The following is a 19726-nucleotide window of genomic DNA, read 5'->3' as shown; positions in this document are numbered from 1 at the left end:
ATTAAGTGCATAAGTAATTATTATACAAGACAGACTATACTTTCAATGTTTCTACCTCTAGTTACTGATTCCTATTTCAAACAGCCTAGGACCTTTTAGTTATTGATACTCTCTTGATTTAGCAGGCAGCATACAGTGAGATACAGGCTCAGACCCAGAATTCTTTTGATGACTCTAGATACAAAGGTACTCAAAACACAAGTGCCAGCCTCTTGAGCTGGAGATTCTGCCTTCCTTTCTCTAGCTAGTACTGCTGTTTCCCATTGTGTCTTGATGGACATCTTCTTAGCATCCAATCTATCTTTAGCAAACCTTTTTTTCCCAAGAAGCATGGCTTTTCACATCCTCTAAATTACTGGCCATGTAAAATGATCTTTATGTACTGGTCACCTGGAAATGTTAAACCACCGATTTAATATCCAATATATCCACCCACTGCACGTTTCCCTGTCCCAGGGGGCAGTTGTAATATTCTGGGTGAGCTGTTCTTGATGGGTGTAACTTACATTGCCCTCACCCACTTTATCACTATGCTTTATTATGTAGCAACCAACCCTTGGGATCAGCTGTGCTTCCTGGCTGGTTTTGCTTTACCTGTCCTGATCCTACTTCTCCTTTCTTTGTTTCTGGTAGTGCTGAAGCCTCAGGATGCCTCAATCAAAGCCCATGTACAACTTGGCAATAAGCATAATAAAAGATGTATACAGGTGTTTAGATAAAAAGCAATCATTCACAGTTGAGGTTAGTGATGAAAATTTGACCTTCTCTCACCTTGAAACCTAGAACACTGAGGACATGACTATTGGAGTCACGATCACTCTTTTTTGATTTAGCAAAAGGGAAGACTTGGGTGATGGGGAAGAGGGTTAAAATCAGGCTGTGACTGAGTCCATGGAAATTGCCCTCTTTATTCCCGAGCAAGGTCTTCCTCTTTGTTAGCATGCTCACACACTTGTACTGTTCTTACTACACAAGACTTAAAAGGATCAGGCAAAAGAGAGAGAGGTGCCTCATTGCCTTATTGCATCATGTGCTCATTTCCTTCCAGAAAGTATGCCAAGAAGAAAGCCATGAAGAGAGCTTATGCCAACTTCTTATACTAGATCCTTAATTACCCACAATTTTAATTGTATGTAAATATAACAGCAGTAAGCATAGTTTGACTCTAACATCTACTTACTTGCAGCAGTACTGTGCTTTTATCTAACTATCCCAGTGTGCACATATATCATTTTATTTGCAGTTGTGCTCAATGCCATCAATCAGAGGCTCATGGCGCACAGTGTTTGGGCCTGTGCTGTCCACTCTCACTCCTGATGCACCTGTTCTTGCATTTGGTCATCACACCATTCTTAGAATTCAGTCCTTTTGTTCCCACTTCTCCCTCGCCTCACAAGCATTCTGTTCCCCACAATTTCTCACTCATTAGTTTTCTCCATAGATTTTCAAAAATTAAACTCTTCAATGATTCTCTAGAGGAAGTTCATGCCCTTTCTTCTTTCTCTTGTCACAGCCATATCCTTGAGATGTTATCTGATGGGCAAGGTTTATGACCTTTATTTTACAACATAAGGCACTGATGGAAAATGCATCATTGGAAGTAGGACTTCAAGATTTGATGAGCTCATGATTTACAAAACCAAAAGACCACAGATGAAGAAAACAAACTTATGGTTACCTAAGTGGAATGGAGTGGAAGGGGTAAATTAGGGGGATAAGATTAACATATACACACTACTGTATATAAAACAGATGATCAAGAAGGACCTACTGTATAGCACAGGGAGCTCTAGTCAATATCTTGTAATAACCTATAAGGGAAAGATCTGAGAAAAAATAGTATACGTACATATAAAATACTATATATATATAATATACATTGTATATAAAATATGGTATATTATGTAAACCCTTAATACATTATATACTATGCAATATATATCTATCATATATAATATATATATAATATATAACAAATATCTGATATATATTATATATTGCATATAAATTATAAAGTATATATATCATATGTATGATATATATTTAATGTATATGCTAGATATAATAACACATTATGATTAAATAATATATAACATATGATTATATAATCATATAGGTTTAATACATTACATTGCACATAATATCATACAATATATAATATATGCTATATATTAATATATGGTGTAATGTATAAAATATACATTTTCCCTTCAAGTATCACTGCCTTGTTGTGGTGAAGGGACTTGTGTAACTCAATGAAATTGTGAGCCATGCCATGAAGGGCCACCCAAGTTGGATGGGTCATAGCATAGAGTTCTGGGAAAATGTGATCCACTGGAGGAGGGAATGGCAAACCACCTCAGTATACTTGCCATAAGAACCTCATGAACTGTATGAAAGGCCAAACTGATATGACACCAAAAGATGAGTCTCTAGGTCTGAAGGTGCTCAATATGCTACTGGGGAAGAGCAGAGAATTACCAATAGCCCCAGAATGAGTGAAATGGTTTGGGGCAAAGCACTTGTGAATGGATATGGTGATGAAAGTAAAACCTGATGCAGCAAAGAACAGTATGGTATAGGAACTTGGAACCTTAGGTCCATGAATCAAGGAAAATTGGACACGATCAAGCCAGAGATGGTAAAAATAAACATCAACATCCTAGGAAGCAGCGAACTAAAATGGATGGGAATGGGAGAGTTTAATTTAGATGACCATTTTAGCTACCTCTGTGGGCAAGAATCCCATAGAAGAAATGGACTAGCCCTCATAATCAATGAAAAAGTCTGAAATATGATACTTGGTTGCAACCTCAAAAATGACAGAATGGTCTATGGTTCATATACAAGGCAAGACATTCAACATCACAGTAGTCAAAGTCTATGCCCCTAATATATAATATACCCCAGATCAGTTCAGTCTCTCAGACATGTCTGACTCTTTGTGACTCCATGGACTGCAGCACGCCAGGCTTCCCTGTCCATCACCAACTCTCGCAGCTTGCTCAAACTCATGTCCATCGAGTCGGTAATGCCATCCAACCATCTCATCCTCTGTCATCCCCTTCTCCTGCCTTCAATCTTTTCCAGCATCAGAGTCTTTTCCAATGAGTCAACTCTTTGCTTCAGGTGGCCAAAGTATTGGAGTCAGCTTCAGCATCAGTCCTTCCAATGAATATTAAGCATTGATTTCCTTTAGAATTGACTGGTTTGATCTCCTTGCAGTCCAATGAACTCTCAAGCGTCTTCTCCAACACCACAGTTCAAATATACATAATATACATTTAAATATATTTATATATTATATAAGAAGGACATAAAATACATATATAATATATTTGCAAAATATATATGTATATATAACTGAATCATTGTGCTATAAAACTGAAATTAACATGACATTGTAAATCAACTACACATCAGTAACAAAAGGAATAAACATGAAGCAAAGCAAAAATCTTGAGATTTCTACAATTTGTTCTGCGACAGAATGCAAACTGAAGACTCTATTTGGAAGACGTTATAAGAGTACTATAGTTGCTAGCCAGTCTAGTTCTTACTAGGTAGTACCTTTTATTAGCCATAAAGAACGCATAACATGAGATGTACTCCCTTAAAAACGTTTGATGTGTAAAGTACCATATTGTTAATGATAAATACAGTGTTATACAGAAATTGTCTGGGATGTTTCATCTTGCATAACTGAGACTCTACTCTGAACTGCGACCTCTCATTTCTTCCTCCACCTAGTCTCTAAAAACCACTATGCTACTTTTTTTTCTGAGAGTTTGACTTCTTTAGATGTCTTACACAAGTGGAATCGCACAGTATTTATCCTTCTGTGATTGTGCTATTTCACTTAGCAGAATATCCTCAAGCTTCATCCAAGCTGTAGCATATGGCAAGATTTGCTCCTTTTCTGTGAAGGAATAAGTCTGTTGTATGTCTATATCACATTTTTTTGATCCATTCATCAACTGTTGGACATTCAGATTCTTTAGAACAAGAACATTCTCTGAATCACTGCATCTGAAATTATCATTTTCAAATAGGTCAAAATAGTTGAATATCTAGTGATTTAATAATATGGTTAAATATACTATACAGAAATTCAGAGACTTTAATTCCAATATGAACTCAAAAATAATAAAGTGCATGCTTCTCCATAGTAAACTTGATATTTCTTCTTCAGTAGTTAACAATTTTTTAACCAGCAAGGGCAGTGGTTCTCAAACTTTGCTGCACATTAGAATCATCAAAGGAGCTTATACAAATACCAACACCAAGAATGTCCCCTAGGCAGACATTGGTATTCTTTCATGGCCCAAGTTGATTCCAAAAAAATGCACCAATATTTGAGAACCATTTGATGAGGGGATCCTTTTTTCAGGGTATTCTTTATATTTCACTAAATTATGTAGTATGAACAGTTATTTCATGTAATCAATTCAGATTTTCAGAGGAGAATTATTCTTTCCTTCATCTCACTGTTCCAGAAGGTGTGTTGCCAGACATTCATCCACTTCTAATGAGACAGAACAATGTAAGAAGAAGACACAACACATGTAGCTTTGGGTCACACTTTCCTGTCATTGTCGCCCTTTGCTTTTCTCCTGGGAAACCAGAGAAATTTAATAATGGGACTGCCCAAGTGGTGGTAAAGAACCTGCTTGCCAATGCAAGTTAGACTTCAGAGATGTGCATTTGATTACAGATGAGGAAACTGTAGTACAAAGAGGCAAAGGCAATTAATGTGGTGGAACAACAGTTCTATATTGCAACCTAGACTTAGTCTGTGGGCTGGTAACCAAAGTAAAAGGCAGAATGAGTTGCCTTTTAACTGAAACAAGAGTTTACTTTTTGTTTTTTCTTTGCCTTGATTTATCCAAGGGAGTGTGCTTCATAGCATGACATAAGATACCTAACTTGTGCTTCCCTGGTGAACCAGTGGTTAAGAATCCACCTGCTTATGCAAGGGACATGGATCCAGTCCCTGGCCCATAAAGATTCCACATGCTGCAGGACACCCAAGCCTATGCACCATGATTACTGAGCTCACATTCCAGAATTTGGTTCTGCAACAAGAGCAGGGTTCTTGCACCTCAATGAGAAGCCTGTGCACCACAGCTAGAGAGTAACCCTGGATTGCTGCAGCTAGAGAAAGCCTGTGGGCTGCAGTGAAGTCCCAGTGCAGCCAAGCAAAAGTAAATAAAAGATACCTATCTTATCTCAACCTCACATAACCTCATGAACTTTAGAAATCCCATCTTTGAATTACCCTTATTAACCATGCATCATGGCACATTTTCATTAAACATACAAATTCCCTTAATCCAACAGGTCAGAGTATTCACATCCATCTTTTCATCTTTTATTACACTTTTCTATAATTTCTAAATAATTTTAAGGAGTATTCAACATAGTGTTAAGGAATCTGGAGGCATGTCAGAACAGGTTCCTGGTGCTTTCCCTTCCCTCATTTGACCATTCATGTTGACACAAGTGGTTCAAGTCACAAGCTATAGGTTCCAGTAATTATTGCTTCTCCATAGGGAACTGGTCTTTGCTGTATAGAGTTTTCTTGGCTATGTCATTTTTGCTTCCAGTGTCTGGCTTCTTGTTTATTTTCTTATAAAAGCACAAGTTCCTAAACTTTATTCTATAGAACACTATTTCAGTGAGATTATAATGGGGCTTCTATTTAAAAAACAGAATCCTACATCTGTGATTGGCTGAATGTCGGCTTTCCAAAGATAACCACATCCAAATCCTTGAAATCTATGAATATGTTACCTTACATGGCTAAAGGGATTTTGCACATGTGATTAAGAGATCATTCTGGATAATTTTAGTGAGCTCAATAAAATAATAAGGTTCATGTAAGAGATGGACCAGAACCTGAGATGTGACAATGGATGCAGACTGACATAGAGAAAGATTGGAAGATGCTACCATACTGGCTTTAAAGATGGATGGTGGGGCCATGAGCCAAGGAATGCAGGTGGCCTCTGGAAGCCAGAAAGGCTACAGATGGATTTTCTTCTATAGCCTCCAGAAGAAACACAGCCCGTCTGACACATCCTGGACTTCAGAACTGTAAAAGAATAGCTTTGTATTGTTCTAAGCCACACACTGGGGCTTTCCCAATGGTGCAGAGGATAAAGAATCTGCCTGCACTGCAGCAGACCCAGGAGATGTAACATGGATTTGATTCCTGAGTTGGGAAGATCCCCTGGAGGAAGAAAATGGCAACTCACTCAAGTTTTCTTGTGTGAAAAATCCCATGGACAGAGGAGACTAGTGGGCTACAGTTCAAAAGGGTAGCAAATAGTTGGACCCAGCTGAGTTCTAAGCCACTAGGTAATGGAGAAGGAAACGGCAGCCCACTGCAGTGTTCTTGCCTGGAGAGTCCCAGGGGCAGGGGAACCTGGTGGGCTGCCGTCTATGGGGTCGAACAGAGTCGGACACAACTGAAGTGACTTAGCAGGAGCAGCAGGCTTGTGTTAATTGGTTATAATAGGAAACTGATTTAGTTACCAAATAAGTTTGGGAAATGTTCCATGCTTTATTCTCTTTTAGGAAATTCACAGTGTATGTTAATGCAAAATGTCAGTGATAAATACTGAAACTTGTAGTAAAATTGAAATAATTTTTTCTTAGAAAAAGTGACCTTCATGGAGAAAGGACTTTCTAATAACTCCAATTACTTGGCTAGATTTTTATTAAATTAGTAACCAGGATCAAATCCAGTAAGCACCAGGTATTGTTGACTAGTTCTACCAGAGGGACTGAGTCGTGAGAAGCCCTTGAGCCCTGACCTGGTAGGACGCAGGCATGCAGTCTGGCCCTTCCACTCATCTGATGCATTTTAGTCATTGTGTCCTCTCTGTGTGTTCTGTTCATATAAAGTGGGAGCCATTAGATCGTCTTACTGCTTGCTTGTATTATTATCCACTTTGGATGGATGATGCTTTATAAATAATTTTTTTATTGTTTTGCAAAAAAGACTGAGCATTTATATTTCATTTTCTGGTGCTGCTAGGGTTTAACATAAAAATGTATTTAAGAATTCTTTATTGTGAATTATGCTCTGAGATATGTTTGGTTTTATTTTAATTGGAGGATAATGACTTTACAATATTGCATTGGTTTCTATGGTATATCAACATGAATCAGCCATAGGTGTACACATGTCCCTTCCCTCTTGAGATTATAAACACTATAATTTATATTTTAGGGAAAAAAAGGTGCTTTGATATATCAGTTATTATAAATTTTGAGTTTTATTTCCATCCTTTTATATATAGCATTACCAATGTGCCTGGTGGCTCAGATGGTAAAGAATACACCTCAGTGAAGGAGACCTGGATTTGACCCCTGGGTTGCCAAGATCCCCTGGAGGAGGGCATGGCAACCCACTCCATTGTTCTTGCCTGTAAGATCCCCAAGGATATAGGAACCTGGCAGACTATAGTCCATGAGGTCTCATAGAGTCAGACACAATTGAATGACTAAGCACACACACTCAATGTCATTTAAATGAACTGCATTATTTTTTTCACTGGTTTTGGCCCACACTAATTGGAGAGAAAACCAATATAAAGGTCAGATGCTTTTTAAAACATTTGTTCTTGGAATCAATTGCTGGCTAGATTTATAGATTTACTTTGTTACATTTTGTTTTTTTTAAAACGACCTTTCTTGAGTTATTAAAATATTTTTTTTTCTTGTTTATTGTGGATTTCCTTCAGATGACATGCTAGAATTAAATTTGTTTCTTTGGCATTCCAAATAGTTCTCACTTTGGAATATCTCATAGAACTGGGGAAACCACAAAAATAAAAGGAGCATAAATAATCCAAAACAAATATAAACTCATCCTATTTATTAAAGAAAAGATTAACTTCCTATTTTAAACCAGATACACAACAAGGTGCTGATGATCTACAATATCCCTGCTTTTAAGATGCTTACAGTATTATTTTCTTTTCAATTCCAGTTTTCTTAATCTTCTTTGACTTTTATATATAAATCTCAGGGATTTGTGTTAAAAGGATGAAATCTCTGACTGTAAGGAATTTTGCATTTAAAAACGGTGACTGAAGTTCACTGTGGAATTTTGGGTTTTAACGTTCTTCAGATGCCTGAGAGATTCTCTAGACAGAGCCCGAGGTTCTAATGTCTTCTTTAGTGATTAATAAAATATCATCTGGCCACTTCTTCGTATGAAAAATAGAGCTTCTCTGTCCGTAGGATTCTCCAGGCAAGAATACTGGAGTGGGTTGCCATTTCCTTCTCCAAGGGATCTTCCCAACCCAGGAATCAGACCTGGGTCTCCTGCATTGCAGACAGATTCTTTACCGACTGAACTACAAGGGAAGCCCTCAAAATAGAGACACTGGTACCTATCTGACCAATGTATAGATTTGTGACTAACAAAACAGATGCAATTTATGGTAAATCTTGATGATTGTGGATAGTTTGTCTTAGGAGATGACTTCATTGACAGAGGTACTAATTTTTCTGTAGCAATAATTCTCCAACTGTGAATTGGACCACATCATCTACATTACCTGGGAACTTGTTACACATTCAAATTATCTGACCCCATACAAGACCTGATGAATCAGAATCATTGTGTTCTAAGAATCACATATACCTATGGTTGATTCATGTTGATGTTTGTCAGAAACAAGCACAATATTATAAAGCAATTAACCTTCGATTAGAAATAAGTACAGTTAATTAAAAAAAGAATAAAAAAGAATCCCTCTGGTGACTCTGATATAAGTAGAGTAGTAGAGTGGGAGAAACACTGTTCTAATCAATTGTCAAATGAATTCAACTCTTCTCTGAGCCCAAACAGGGCTCTTTTAATGATTCTCATCCAAGATATCTCCATCAGGGGACTAGCTCTTCAAACTTATTTACTGATATATTTCACCTGCCCAAAAGTCCACACTTTCATTTCTGATGTTTGAGATAATAGCTGTTTTTAGTATTTAAAATGAGAAAAAAATAATTTGTAGTAAATTCTACTGTATAATAATACTTTTGCTGTGTTTTATTTGCTAAAATATCATAGCAGAGAAATCTATATACAGGTCAAGAAGCAACAGTTAGAACCAGACATGGAACAACAGACTGGTTCAAAATTGGGAAAGAAGTGCGTCAAGGCTGTATATTGTCACCCTGGTTATTTAACTTATTATATGCAGAGTACATCATGCGAAATGTTGGGTTGGATGAAGCACAAACTGGACTCAAGATTTCTGGGAGAAATATCAATAACCTCAGATAGGTTTATGCGTTTTACTGCTTATATAATTAAAGATCTTATGTACTGTTCTATTCTGTCACTATTTTACATATAGTGTCTTATTTGCTCATCATTATTATTTCACTCTACCTGTAGCTAAGATAAATTATCCATCATTATGTGGTACAGACAGAACTCAAAGATGGAGTTATTTAATTCCAAAATGAGAAGCTTTACATTATGTCATGCTGCTTCCAAACAGATCCATCTCTTAAGATTCTCCAGTATCTCAAATAGGTCTTCTATTTTTCTCTTATGTTTTGGACCCAAAGTTTAAAGATTTTAATTTTCTACATAATAGTTTACGACAAGTGCTCTGGCAGAGGATTTTATAGGTACATTCAGAATAGATACTCTTTGTGATAGATAATAGAACTAGAAATTTGACTAACAAGGACTTCCCAGTTCTTTTTCTAGCAAATATACTTACTGTAATAAATCTATATAAGAAAGTAAAAATTATAAAAAAGATAACTTCTGACTGGTGCACACAATGTTTTGTTTGTGCCCTCCAATAGTCTGTTTCCCCAGTCCTGTGAAAGTTCTCTAACCAAATCCCATTAGCCTCCAAAGTCAAATTCCCTGGGGATTCTCAGTCCCTTTGTCAGATTCCCAGGTTGGGAAATCTGTTGTGGGTCCTAGAACTTTCCTAACAGTGCAAGAATTAATTTGGTACAATTGTTCTGCAGTTTGTGGGTCATCTGCTCAGCAGATCTATAGTGGTATTAAAGGCGAGCTCCTCCAAGAGGGCTTATGCCACACACTGTGTGACCCAGGTCTGCTGCACCCAGAGCCCCTGTCCCCACAGCCAGCCACTGCTGACTGCAGAGACTCTGCATGAGGCACTTAAACACTCAAAGACAGGTATGTCTCAGTCTCTGTGGGGTCTCTGGGTCCTGGTGTGCACAAGGTTTTGTTTGAGCCCTCTGAGTATCTCTGGGGGGTATGGGGTTTGATTCTAAATGTGATTTCACCCCTCCTACAATCTTGCTGGGGCTTCTCATTTGCTCTTGGACATGTGGTAATTTTTTGTAGTGGGATCCCAAATTCACCTCTCAATGGTTGTTTAGCAGTGAGTTGTAATTTTGGAGTTCTTGCAGGAGAACATGAGTCCAAGTCCTTCTACTCCACTCTCGTGTGAAAACAAAAACAAAAACACCTTGTACACACCAGGACCCAGAAGAAAGGAGCGTGACCCCACAAGAGACTGCCCTGTGAGTGTCCAGGAGTCTCCAGCAGAGGCATGGGTCGGCAGTCGCCTGCTGCAGGGTCAGGGGCACTGAGTGCAGTGGTGCCTACGTGGGACCCTTTGAAGGAGGTCACGGTTATCTCTATTACCTCCACCACAGTTTGGTCTCAGGTCAAACAATAGGGAGGGAACAGAGCTCTGCCCATCAACAGAAAACTGGATTAAAGATTTACTAAGGGAAAAAAAAAAAAAAAGATTTACTGAGAATGGCCCTGCCCATCAGAACAAGACTCAGTTTCCCCCACAGTCAGTCTGTCCCATCAGGAAGCTTCCATAAGCATCTTATCCTTATTTATCAGAGGGAAGACAGAATGAAAACCACAATCAGAGAAAGCTAATTAAACTGATCACATGGGCCACAGCCTTGTCTAACTCAATGAAACTATGAGCCATGCCATGCAGGGCCACCCAAGACAGATGAGTCATGGTGGAGAGTTCTGATAAAATGTGGCCCACTGGAGAAGGGAATGGCAAACCACTTCAGTATTCTTGCTTGAAAACCTCATGAACAGTATGAAAAGGCAAAAAGATAGGACACTGAAGGATGAACTCCCCAGGTTGGTAGGTGCCCAACATGCTACTGGAGATCAGTGGAGAAATAACTCCAGAAAGAATGAAGAGATGGAGCCAACATAAAAAGAATGTCCAGTTGTAGATATGATTGGTGATGGAATAAAGCCTGATGCTGTAAGGAACAATATTTCACAGGAACCTGGAATGTTAGGTCCGTGAATCAAGGCAAATTGGAAGTGGTCAAACAGGAGATGGCAAGAGTGAACATCAACATTTTAAGAATTAGTGAACTAAAATGGACTGGAATGGGCAAATTTAATTCAGATGACCAATATACTACTGCTACTGTGGGCAAGAATCTCAGAGAAGAAATGGAGTAGCCCTCATAGTCATCAAAAGAGTCTGAAATGCAGTACTTGCGTGCAATCTCAGAAACGACAGAATGATCTCTGTTTGTTTCCAAGGCAAACCATTCAATATTACGGCAATCCAAGTCTGTGCCCCAACCAGTAATGCTGCAGAATCTGAAGCTGAATGGTTCTAAATTAAAAGGTGCTTGCTCCTTGGAAGAAAAGCTATGACCGACCTAGACAGCATATTAAAAAGCAGAGACATTACTTTGCCAACCAAAGTCCATCTAGTCAATGCTATGGTTTCTCCAGTAGTCATGTTTGGCTGTGAGAGTTGAACTATAAAGAAAGCTGAGCACCGAAGAATTGAAGAACTGTGGTGTTGGAGAAGACTCTTGAGAGTCCCTTGGACTGAAAGGAGATCCAACCAATCCACTCTAAAGGAAATGAGTCCTGAATATTCATTGGAAGGGCTGATATTGAAGCTGAAACTCCAATACTTTTGGCCATCTGATGGCCATCTGACTCATTGGAAAAGACCCTGATGCTGGGAAAATTTGAAGGCGGGAGGAGAAGGGGACAACAAAGGATGAGATGGTTTGATGGCATCACCGACTCAATGGACATGAGTTTGAGCAAGCTCCAGGAGTTGGGAATGGAGAGGGAAGCCTGGCATGCTGCAGTCCATGGGGTTGCAAACAATCAGACATGACTAAGTGAAATGAACTGAACTTAACCTCTGACTAAAAACATTTACAAATAAATATGCAAAAGCCCAAATTTAAAGATGGCAACTAAGAATTGAATTGTTCTAAATAAACAATAATCAAAATAAATAAATAAATAAATGAACAGTAATCAAGTGGGATTTTCTCTAGAAATTCAGAGATAGTGCAATGTCAATAAATCTTTAAAATAATTATTCATGTGAGTAGTACAAAGAAATAAAACATATGCTCTCAATATAAATTAGACAAAGTTTGATAAAACTCAACATCTATTCCTGGTTTGAAGAAATTAGCAGAGTTATTGCAAAATATATATATATACTTATTCTAAGAACCTAATAACCAACTCACTGCTTAATGGTAACTCAAAAGAAATTTTCTCATGTATAAGGTATATGCATATACATCAACATTTTAATGATATATACAGCCTGACTCTAATTCCTTAGGGAATTACATGTAAAGATGAATGTATGAGATATTGTTCATGGTGTGATCGTAAGATAGTAAATAAACTTCTACATTTGGAATAATGTGATCAGTCATTTTTCCTTTTAACAGGTAAGTGTTATAAAGCCATTAAACATGATGACTGGGGGTCCAGTTAAAGTTTTTGAATTGAACACACACTTATCTTTTCCACTTTATGAAATGCTATTGAAATGACAGTAGAGAAATAAAGCCAACTTTATAAACACAAGTACAAAGAGAATAACAAATGAAAAATAAATGGAAAAGAGATTTCCCTAAGTTTTTGAGTGAGAGAAGGTGGATGGAAGAAAGACAACTGTCCTGATACATTGGAGTGAGGGGAAAACTCCTTTTCCCACCGAGACTCTTCTGTTGATTAGTGAGCATGCTCACTTCGCAGAATCCTGAGAGGCACCAAGAGCCACAGAACTTAAGGGTGTCATTGGAGCTGAGGGGTGATTTGAACACTTGCTTTCAGAGTGAATATACATCCATTCTTCCTCATAACCTGCCTCACTCCAACCCCCTGGACTACTTGCAGATAGCAGATTCAGAAAGACATCTTTCTGGAGAAGTTTTATGGGAGGAGCTCTGGACACAATGATATAGAAAAAAAAATTATAAATGAGGCACTGGGAGATACAGGGGGATTTAGTGAAAATTTGCAGAGTGACAATTTCTGTAGTTCACTCCTTTGGTGCCAGTGTGCAGGCCCATGCCCATTATGCTGAAGAGTGGATAGTTCCCCTCCAATCCATCCTACAGAATAAACATCTAGACACTTATGCTTGTGAGTCACCAATGAAGAAGTGCCCCCAACCCTATAAGGGTCTCTAATCCAGTAAATCTCCTACATACAAACCTTCAAGCTGCAAACTCTCCAAGATGCGAATATGCATTTGCAAGTCCAATCATGGAAGTTAGTTCATGTGTCTGGCATACATTGTTATGTGCATGCATCCTCTAAAGTGGTTGTGCTTTTGTGTATTTACTGTACAATACTGTAGAGAATATAGTAGAACAGTATCCTTGTTTCAAGCCCAGGATGTCTGGAAGCAAGCTTAAAAGCAGAGGTGATATAGCAGCAACTGCTAAGAAGTGCCAAGCGAAAACGATGGAAACAGAAGTGAAAATAATTGAGAGAGAGAAGTGAGGCAAAAGATGGAGTTAGAGGCCCAGATAAGGGACAAAGAGAGACAAGAGGAAGAAGTAATGGAAGAACTGGAGAAATTTATGACACAGGAAATGGCAGAGAATTTTCTTTATTTGAGGAGACACTGTTAATTGTGAGGCACAGGACCTGAACTTAGAGCAGTATATGAAGGCTGCAACAGTCGTTCAGAATGCAATCCAGTGCTACCATGTTCTCTATGACAAGAACAAAGAGCTACTACTCAGACATCACTGAATCCTTTCTTCAAGAGGGTAGATAAAATTGAATCCAGCAAGGAGCCAGAATCTGTGTCATCAACTGCCACGTGCCAGGCATGAGTGAAATTGCAGCTTGCCCTCTCTCTCTTGTTGCTGACGATCCTTCAGGTCTCCCACTTCCCACCTCTTCTCCCTCCTCCGGTCAGTAACCCTTCTTGCCTTTTCATTCAATGCCAGTCCCTATGTGCCAGCTGTTGGACATGCTATGTACTTTTCAAGGTATTTTACTATAAGATTAAAAATGTTTTCTTTATTTTTGTGCTTGTTTTTTATGTATATATTGTTTGTGTGAAAAGTATTGTAAACCTCTTACAGTACAGTACTGACTGTGTTAGTTGGGTACCTAGGCTAACTTTGTTGGACTTACAAACAGATTCAATTTATGAATATGCTCCTAAAACAGAACTTGTCTTTATGTAGGAGACTTACATACTCTTCTTCAATACATTCTAAGACATCAGAAGAAATTTCAGAATCCTCAGTGCAAAACTAGCTGTATAATTTGTGGATCTTAACACAAAATGAAAATTTAAGTCACTTGTTCAAAAAGCAGGAAAAAAATCATCATTAAAACTTCTAAAATATCAAACATTTTCCTTTAATCCACCGTATCTCTATCTCAACCTGTCATGACATTTTTTACTGATATTTAGTGATGTACTTACTTGGGCTGAACGTGGTGATGGATGTGATGATATTAGCAGTGTGAACACACTCACAGGTGTCTAGGGACTCTCACTGTAGAATTGGGCAGGTTTCCTCTGCTGCTCACTACCAAGGATGTGCTGTGTTACAGTGAAGAATGGTCAAGTCAAGCCAGGAAATCCCTGGCACAGAGCAAAGACTTATTCAGGTTAAACATTTGATTTCAGAATTGATAGCAGATGCCAGAAGGAAGTGAAGAAATGCTTTCAACTTTCTCAGTGAAAATAATTTTAATTTAGAACTTTATCATTGACCTATTTATTGAGTATAAACATAGAATTGTTTTTGTTGTTCAGTCGCTCAGTTGTGTCTGACTATTTGCAACCCCATGGACTGCAGCAAGCCAGACTTCCCTGTCTTTCAACATCTCCTGGAGCTTGCTTAAACTCATGTCCATTGAGTCAGTGATGCCATCCAACCATCTCATTCTCTGTCATCCCTTTCTCCTCCTGCCATCAATCTTTCCCAGCATCAGGGTCTTTTCTAATGTGTCAACTCTTCGCACCAGGTGGCCAAAGTATGCAAACATAGAATTAAAAATTGTAAAATATGGAGGATTCAAAATATTTTTTCACCCTTTTTACAAAGCTTGAAGGATGTGTCTCATCAATTCAAGAAGGTAAGCCAGGGAAGAGACCCAAATATACTAGAAAACAGAAATTCCAATAAAAGAATGTAGTAAGGTCCAAGGGTACATACATCATATGGCAGAGCAACTAGCCCAGATCAATGCAGAAGGTTTCAGTAAGAAACACTCCAGGGAAAAAAATGGAGTTGATGCTATAATACATGACATAGGGGATCATTTTGAAACTAACCTTAACAACTGTGTAACTCATAAGATGAATTGTGTGGGAGGAAATAAGCCTAGATATCATGCCAGGTAAAGTGACTTTTGAATTGTTAGATATTTATTCATGAATTTGTAAAAATTACCTTTAGAGATGTAAAAGACTTGGGTTAGATCCTTGGGTTGGGGAGATTCCCTGGAAGAGGAAATGACAACCCAGTTCACTATTCTTGCTTGGAAAAGTCCACAGACAGAGGAACCTGGTGGGCTACTGTCCATGGGGTTGAAAAGAGTTAGACACATCTGAGCATATATTATTTAGGAAAGCTTAAAAAAGTTATTTTTCCTTTTAAGAAAGTGATGTGCCTCCTTCTATTATAGACTTTTTGCTGGCTACATTTCCTGTTTCTTTGCCCTACATCCTCTTGCTTCACATTTGGGGGCCCACACATGTGAATGATTTCTAACCTTCTGTAATCAATTCAAATTCCCTTTGACATTTCATTTCTTTGATCAAACATGTCTTCAAAATATGACCATATATATTTTTCTTTTCTAAATTGCCAAATCGAAACTTTTACCCACAAACTTCATCTTTATTTCCATAGTCATCATTCCTTCCCCACATTTGTGTATGAATATATCATTATACTGGTGGGCTACAGTCCATGGGGTCACAAAGAATCAGACACAACTTAGCCACTAAACAACAAATATTATTATACACTGTTGAGATAGATAGGGACAGGAAAAAATACACAGAAGGTTAACGTGGACTGGAAAAAGATGGATTTTATAGAATATGGAGGCCAAGGTTAGACAATAAATATTCTAGGAGTCCTTGAGAATGCAATACTAGATTATTTAGTGTTTGCAATGTCTGATAATTTTCTCTTTATTCTACCAAATGAGACCAAAGTTGTGAATTGCATTGATGTTTATTCTACCTAAGCAATAACCATCCTAGATAGAATTGATTCTTTGCTCAGGGCTTTGAAAAATTGCACAAAAGTAATTCTCTGAACATGCTTCCATGAGGCGTCATTTCCCTTTGAAAGATTGGTGGTAAATTACCTGGACATTTTAATATGAGCTACATATGCTGGATGGCAATAAGCTGAACAGATGGGTGTGATCTAGACAATAGTGCCACTTGGACTGGGTGATTAATTGATGTGAAGTCAATGATTTGGCTAAATGATTTGACTAAATGTTCATGAAGCTTTGGTAAAATCCAGATGAGGCATCTTTCACTATAAAGACATATTAAAAGTTATCCTTTTAAAATTCTTAATAAAAATTGTATATATTTAAGTAGTACAACAGAATGTTTTGGTATACATTTAAATAGAGACATGACTATTATAGTCAGAAAAGTTAGCATGCTCATCTCCCTATTTACTGAGTTGACCAAAAAGTTTCTCCAACTTTTTCTGTAAGACAGCTCTAATAGCCCTTGGTTATCTTTAGCTTCAAGCAAAACAGTTTTGTTAGATTGTATTGTGAAAACTGTCATATCAGTATGCATTAAAAAATATCAAAATTGGTGAATTTTAGTGTAGCTATTTCAATATTGAAGATGGAAGAAAAAATAACATTTTAGGCATATTGTGCTTTATTATTTCAAGGAAGATTAAAACACAATTGATATGCAAAGAAAAAAAAGATTTGTGCAATGTACAGAGAAGGTGCTGTGACTGATCAAATGTGTCAACAGAGATTTGCAGTTTTATGCTGGAGAGTTCTTGCTGGACATTGCTCAACAGTCAGATAAACCAGTTGAAGTTAATAGCAATCAAAATGAGACACTAATTAAGAACAATCAACATTATACCATGCAGGAGACAGCTGGCATATTCAAAATATCCATATCAAGGGTTGAAAATCATTTGCTCCAGCTTGGTTATGTTAATTGCTTTGATGTTTGGGTTCTACTTAAGTGAAAAATACTTTCTTGACTGTATTTCTGCATGTGATTGTCTACTGAAACATAATTAAAATGTTCTGTTTTTAAAGCAAATTGTGATGAGCAGTGAAAAGTAGACATTCTACAGTGATATGGAATGGAAGAGATCATGCAGCAAGTGAAATGAACCAACACAAACCATACCAAAGTCCGGTCTTCATCCAAAGAAGGTAATGTTATGTATACAGTGGGATTGAAAGTGTGCCCTCTATTATGAATCCCTTCTGGAAAAACCAAAAGATTAAATCCAAAAGGTACTGCTCACAATTAGACCAACAGAAAGTAGCACTTGGCAAAAAGCATCTGGAAAACAGAAAATGCATAATCTTCAATCAGGTTAATGCAAGACCACATGTTTCTTTGATTTCCAGGCAAAAATTGTTACAGCTTTGCTGGGTAATTCTGATTAGTGTTCACAAGACATTACACTTTTGGATTTCTTTATTTCAGTCTTTACAAAATTCTCTTCATGGAAAAAAAAAATTCCAATTCCCTGGAAGACTGTAAAAGTAACCTGGAACAACTATTTGCTCAAACAGTTATGGAATGAACGTCCCTGGTGGTCCAGTGGTCAAGAATCAGCCTTCCAATTCAGGGGGTGCGGTTCGATCCCTGATCTGGGAACTAAGATCCCACCTGCTGCAGATTAGCCAGAGTGTCACATCCACAGCTAGACAGAAGCCAGAGTGCTGCAACTGAGATCCAACACAGCCATAAATAAATAAATACTTAAAAAAAAAGTTTTAGGAAGATGGAATTAAGAAGTTTCCTAAAAAACAGCAGAATGTAGTAGAACAAAATGGTTAATACATTGTTCAATAACTTTCTTGGTGAAAAAGAAACATATGTCTTATTTTTACTTAAAAAACCAAAGGAACTTTTTGGCCAATGCAGTAGTTTCTATTCTTTTCTGTTTCATGAGAACACCTAAAATTTTCTCTTTTAGCAAATTGCCAGTGTACTGTGCAGTATTATTAGCTACAATCATAATGGTGCACATTAGATCTCTAGACTCATTCATCTACATAACTGTGACTTTGTACCCTTTGACCAACAAGTGATTCTGAGCGCTCTCACGGAGGGTATAGTACACACATTTGAAGAAGGTGAAAGCTTTATTTTTTGATATTACCCCAAGATAGCACCTTGATTTGTCAAATTGTAATTTGTAAGGTTGTAGTCATTACTTACAGAAAGAAGAAAAGTTCAGACTTCTTTCAGATAAAAACATCTTAAAAGCTTTCCAGGTCTAAACACCTGGAGAAGACACCTCAGAAGATAACACATTATAAAGCTGGTGACTGGACTCTGTCTCACCTATCAGAATTTGGTACGATCTTATGTGACAAGCTGTGTCCCTCAGTGAAACTGCAGAATAGGGAAGCTACTGGGGAATTTTTCATTGTAATTTGCCAACAAAATTTCCCTAGCCTCACCTTCTTATTTGCTTCAGTTAAGAATTTGTAAATCAAAGTATGACATATTTCCCAGAAGATGAATTTTCCACATTTCTGAACTTAAAGCCAATAGAAAGCTGACACTAGTAGCTGAAAGGTAATTCAACTCTATATCCACGACTATTCAGACATGACAATCACATAATAGATTAAATACTCTGAAGAATTTTGTGTGTCTGTGAGAACAGTGGCTCCATGTGATTTTAAAAATGTTGCACATCCAATTTTTAAATCAGATCAGATTTGCCGTTGCTGCAACAGCAGGACTGGATTTTTCTGATAGAGTGTTTGTCAAGTTATCATTCCATATCTTTACAGAGATCAATAAGTTAGGTGACTTTAATTTCTTTTAGATATGTATGAGGGCATGTTTAATCAAGTTACATCTATTTTGGGGAGGCAGCTTTACATTTAAATCCATTTTGTACAATGCACAGATTTTCACACTGAATTACACAGGCTTTGAGAAATTCAATACTGGCCTTAATCCCCAAGCAATATTAACTAAATATACATGCCATTGCTTGAAATTACTTCAATGTATTGAAAACTTGCTTAAAAATTATTTATGGCAAGTCACAAGGATTCAGAAAATATTTCCTTGAACATACATGTATTTCATATTAAAGGGGACCTATATATGTAGTCAATTTTGAAAAAGGAAGAGGGGAATGCTTTGGTTATATAACAGAGAGATGGGTACCAGTTAAATATGTCAGAGCAAATACTTAACCAAGTCTTAAATAC

This window comes from Odocoileus virginianus, chromosome 19 (genome assembly GCF_023699985.2).
Source record: "Odocoileus virginianus isolate 20LAN1187 ecotype Illinois chromosome 19, Ovbor_1.2, whole genome shotgun sequence".
Lineage (NCBI taxonomy): Eukaryota > Metazoa > Chordata > Mammalia > Artiodactyla > Cervidae > Odocoileus > Odocoileus virginianus.
The sequence above is the reverse complement of the archived record's forward strand: the minus strand, read 5'-3'. Positions refer to the sequence as shown.